The sequence below is a fragment of the Sycon ciliatum genome, chromosome 7, assembly GCF_964019385.1.
Source record: "Sycon ciliatum chromosome 7, ocSycCili1.1, whole genome shotgun sequence".
Taxonomy (NCBI): Eukaryota; Metazoa; Porifera; class Calcarea; order Leucosolenida; family Sycettidae; genus Sycon; species Sycon ciliatum.
The window spans coordinates 30967133-30972823 of record NC_088649.1 but is presented as its reverse complement, the minus strand read 5'-3'; positions in this window follow the sequence as shown (position 1 = coordinate 30972823).

Below are 5691 nucleotides of genomic sequence, written 5' to 3'. Positions count from 1 at the left end.
GTGCCCATTCTGTCCGTGCGCGGGACCCAAACCTAAAACAAGTCCAGAAGCAGCCATGGGTGGTGGGGTAGGGCCCCTCAACGTGGCTCTGGAATCTGTCACAACGGAACGAGTGGGCGTTCTCTCGCGGACTCCCACAGACCCAAGTCAATTTTTGAATTTTTTTAGGTTTAGCACGTGCTACGAGGTCGTACCTTTGATACAACATCCAGTGCTGGGACCTCCACAGCAAGCCATTTCCACAGCGCTGCACACCAAATCCAGGATGCCCTCGGAAACCGGCAAAGACTGCCACTCACGTTTCACTACTGCCTAGTACTGAATCCTACCTGACTTCTTGACACGACTCAAACTTGCCAAAGTCACTAAATCAACGTCAACTACAATAATCAAGCCACATATCTGCAACGTCACGAGGGTGCTGGCAAAAGTCCTGCTGCACGGCGGCGGGCTTCGCCCGCCGCCCTGCAGCCCAATACGTGGTTTTTTAACGTGATTTTTTGGACTTTTTTGGACTTGGGGCAAAATTCTGCACACTTTCGCGTGTTTCCATAATACGACAAGTTGCGCACGGTCTGCTCACATTCAAATACAGTGCTGCCAACAAATGACAGCATGCAACAAAAAAATCTTTCCTTGCAAGGGCACATTTTCGGCCATAACTCTTGAACGGCTGGTCAGATAGGGACACAATATTCAGAGAATTTGCAGCTATCCATGCTCTTTCAACTGACGTAGCACTCAATATGAATTTACAAATTCGATTTTTCAGCGAATTTTTGGGTAGTCTGCCACCATACCCTACATGTATTTTATAACCAGTGAATACAATTATTTCACCAATAGACATACGAATAGAATTCTTCTACAGCGAAAGATTCTAAGCCACAGCGACTCATTGACTCGTCTCCTATGAAACAAATAAGTCACTAGAGAGGTTCTGCAAAACGAAAATGCGTACAAACTTTCGCTCTACATCATGAAGTGCTAAACTTCGCACGAACTTTCACAACTTTGGACGCGAAACTTGCAGGGAAAGCGAAATGAACTGTCGTAGGAAATTTCGTGAGATCGGGGTCATGGCGTAAGTGCACTTGGCCCGCGCAAACTACGAAAATGTGCAGAACGCAAAGTTCGTGCAAAAATTCGTACACACTTTCGCAAGGACTGTCGCAAAACTTCGTTCGAATTTTCGTTTTGCAGAACCTCTTTTATACTGAACCTTTCTTTAGCAACTGAGGCGGTGTTTACATGAGGCGTTTCAACTAGGGCCGAAACGATTGCCCATTTTGCCTTAACGATTAACCAATAACACTAACGATCGATTTATTGGTTTTACCGATTTTCCCAACAAGTTTTATACGTGTCATGTTGGACATCAGTATACAGCAAAAACAATTAAATTTGTTCAACTATATACAGGTACGTATGGGTGAAAGATCCACACAGGCCCCAAAAAGACCAAAATGAAATTTGCAACGTAATATGAGCAGTATTCCTCTGCCATTAAACATCAACTATCAGTCGTCTGTCATCTACAATGGAGAAGGGTCGACTGGAATCGACAATCCAGTCGATGATCGACTCCGTCAACATGCCTGAGCGCCTGCTGTTGCACGTTCGCAAGTTATCTGTGCCGAAGAACGACGTGACGGGCTTCATTCCAGCACTGTTCGTCGCATTGTCACTGCGCTCAACATTGCTGGTAGTCGCCGTTGCTGTCGACTGGGTTGCTGATCCTTTCCCTACCGCAGCGGCGTACTGGTCTTTATGAGCAGAAAGCAGGTGCTGGAACAAGTTGGTTGTGCCGCTTTGACGGACGAACTCGCGGCTGCACGAATTGCATCTCGCTACGCTATCAGCTTCCTCGAAATATGCTCACGCTGGCGATCTCTTGGTCAGACTAACTTTCGCTTTTCCAGGCGGCAGCATTGTCACTGCTCTCCTCGCCAAAAAAATCAAAACTAACTAAGTTTTTGACAAGAACTGAACAAATTAGAAGGACGGCAGCCACACTCACAGTTTCGCTACAACCTAACCGAAATGAAGCTTTCCGGTTGTTACATTTTCTGGCTACGCTGACTAGTGCAGTGAATGTAGTGACCATGTACGACTACCCAAAAAGGATCAAGCGCGCAATGATTGTACGGACCTACGGCTTCATGCACGTCTACTTCGACGTTCATGTACTTGTGTGCATGATGCCATGCATGGTCTGCATGCACTGACGTCATGACCGCTCTCGCACTGTACAGTCATAATCGTTATCGATCATAACGATTATCGATTTCATCCATAACGAGTGATATACGAGTAATCGGTATAATCGTTTCGGCCCTAGTTTCAACCCGGGTTGAGTTCGACCCGGGTCAGATTTCAAACCGCCATGTGCATAAAATGAATGGCGCGTTTACATGATGCATTGCGCTTGACCCAGGTTGAAATTTCGCCCCGGGTTGATTTCAACCCTCCCCCCAAGAGGAGGGTTGAAATCAACCCGGGTCAAGAAAATCGTACAAACATACTTCTGTGCGTATCTCGCGCCAGGTTTGAACGGCACTGCAGATGCAAATTTCGCGCGAACGGATTCACGTGACCATACAGGACTGTAGAAGTGGACTTTTGGCGGCATATCAGTATTTGACCCGGGTTAACAGTCTTCATGTAAACGCTCACCTCTTTTGTCTATCGTACAGACTTTCAACCCGGGCTGAACTCGACCCGGGTTGAAATTTCTCATGTAAACACAGCCTGAAACAGCAACAGAGAAAGTACGACACATGTACTGCACATTCTTGGAGGTACTACAGGTACTACAAACAGATTGCAGATCGTAATCAGTCTTGCTTTGGCGGCACGAAACTCTATTTGGGGTGCGCAATCTCGGCGGTACTCACAAATCAAACAGCCCTAGCCCAAACTCGAGTAAACAAACTCGGTCAATGAGTCCTTGAACCTTTCCCTCCAGATCGGGAACTGCCAACGATAGTAATTATGCCACTGACCAGTGCCTTACTTGTAACGTACCAATGTGCAATGAATGAGTATTTCGACAACACATCTAACATAAGCCTTACCATCAAGAAGGTGAACTCGCGTTCTTCGCACTGTAGACAAGGACAAAGAGATAAAAATGGATCTAAATCAGAATAAAATCAGCACACGTTTCCGTAAATGAAAGGGTGAGCATAAGCAAATGAATCGAAGGAAACCAGTCAACTCAGAGATCACCTGTCATCGAGTATTCCGTAAAAGGAGGCCTCGGCAGCGGAAAAGCTAAATTTAGAAAAGAGATCCTGTCAGCTTTTCCATTATTTATTGTATTTCGCCCCAAATCAGCACACTTTTCGTAAATGAAAGAGTCAACACAAGCAAATGAATCAAAGGAAACTGGTCAACTCATCTGTCATTGAGTAATATTCCGCGAAAGGAGGTCTCAGCAGCGCCGAAACGAAATAAGCCAGGCCAGGAGACGAAATATCCGAAACAGCTCATGCAACAAGCAGTCCAAAGAAGGAAGTTCCTCGCGCATGCACATATCCGAACACGGATCCGCGGACTGCACTGCATGCAACACCTACCGGTCCCCATCCCGGCTGTTCGTCGGTGGCGAGACCATTCTCTCCTGTGAAGGAACTACACAAGGCGATCCGCTCGCAATGGCGATGTATGCGTTGGGCACCGTGCCTCTCATCCGTCGTGCTGCCTCTAGCAAAGCCGTACAAGCGTGGTTCGCAGATGATTCCACAGCAGCAAGCACTCTCACCAGGCTTCATAAGTGGTGGTCCATCCTGGAAGAAGAAGGTCCATCCTATGGATACTACATCAACGCCAAAAAGTCGATACTTTTGGTGAAGCCCGAGTGCTTAGATCGATCCAGGGAAATCTTCCAGGACTCCAGCATAGACATCCGGTCGGATGGGTGTCGCCACCTAGGTGCCGTCCTCGGATCACCAACATTCTGTTCGGCATATGTGTCAGGCAAGGTGGATGAGTGGTGTCGCGAAGTGGATGTTCTGGCTGAGTTCGCCCGCACCCAACCACAAGCGGCATTTGCTGCCTTCGGCCAGGGAGTTCGCCATAAGTGGTCCTTTGTCGCCCGGACAGTGCCAAATACGGCCGACCTGCTCGCACCCTTGGAGGAAAGAATCCGTAGCAAATTCATCCCTGCCATCATCAACCGCGTCCCGCCAGGAGACATCGAGCGTGCCATGCTGGCCGTACCGTGCAGGGACGGAGGGCTGGGGATCGTCAACCCATCCTCCCTTGCCTCCCAGTTCCAGGACTCTATGCATATTACCAAGTCTCTCGTGCAGAAGATCCTCCAGCAAGATCAGTCAGCAGAAGGCGTCCCAGCTGCCACCATCGCAGCGAAGGCAGAGATTGTTTCCCAGTCCCGGCGCCTGGCGAAGGAAGCTGTTGCCTCGGTCATTGCCACCTCCACCAGCACCACAGAGCGCACCCTGAATCTTGCTGCTGAAAAGGGCGCCTCCAGCTGGTTGACCTGTCGGCCCCTTCGTCAGTATGGTTTCAACCTACACAAGCAGGCGTTCTGGGACGCTCTCTGCCTACGGTATGGTTGGACCCCTCCAGGCCTGCCAACAGAATGTGTGTGCGGCAAAGCGTTTTCACCGGAACACGCGCTGTCTTGCCCAACTGGTGGCTACCCCGCCATGCGGCATAATGACCTTCGGGATCTCACCGCATCTCTTCTGCGTGAAGTGGCCCATGATAGCCAGGTCGAGCCACATCTCCAGCCGCTAACCGGTGAGACCTTCCGTCACCGCTCCGCCATCTCCGAGGATGGTGCCCGCCTGGATGTGGGCGCATCGGGTGTCTGGGGTGGACGTTTCGAGCGGGCACTACTGGACATCCGGGTATTCAACCCGCACGCCCGCTCCAACCGCCAACAGTCCATCACGGCCACCTACCGGAAGCATGAGGCCGAGAAAAGGCGCGCGTACGAAGAACGCGTCCGGGAAGTTGAACACGCGTCTTTTTGTCCCATTGTGTTCAGCGCTTCCGGCGGCTACGGCAAGTCCGCCTCCGCTTTTTTCAAGCGTGTCGCCTCTATGCTCGCCGACAAGAGAAAGGAGCCCTTCTCCTCACTTCTTGCCTTTATTAGGTCAAGGGTTTCCTTTTCTCTTGTTCGTGCCTCCAATGCCAGCCTCCGTGGTAACCGCAGGCCACGGTCTCAAGATGCCCGCCAGAGAGTCATTGACTCTGATGCTTCTGTGGTCCTTGCTGCTGCAGAGTGCTTTCGGTAACTATCCGTGGTGTGTTTGGCTACTGTTCTGCTTCATTCCCCCCCCCCTTTTTCATGATTTTGCATGTTATCTTTTTCTCGGATTCCGGTTTTCCACTCTGTTATGTTCGAATCCATAGTCTGTCTGTACATGATTTGTACGCAACTTCTCATTGTTTTTTTGTTTTTGTTTTTTTTACCAGGCGTGGGCCATCCCCTGATCATAGGTGCCAAAAACAATCTCTGCCAAAAAAAAAAAAAAAAAAAAAAAAAGTACCTGCCGTGCAAGTGTAGTATCCCTGCCCGACCAATACGGAAGCAGTACGAAACTAATACGGAGCTTTGCCTGATGTATTTAGAAAAGCGATCCTGTCAGCTTTTCTATTATTGTGTTCACATGGCAAGAAAAACGACACCGCTATGCTACGTAAGTTTCTACGTAAGGT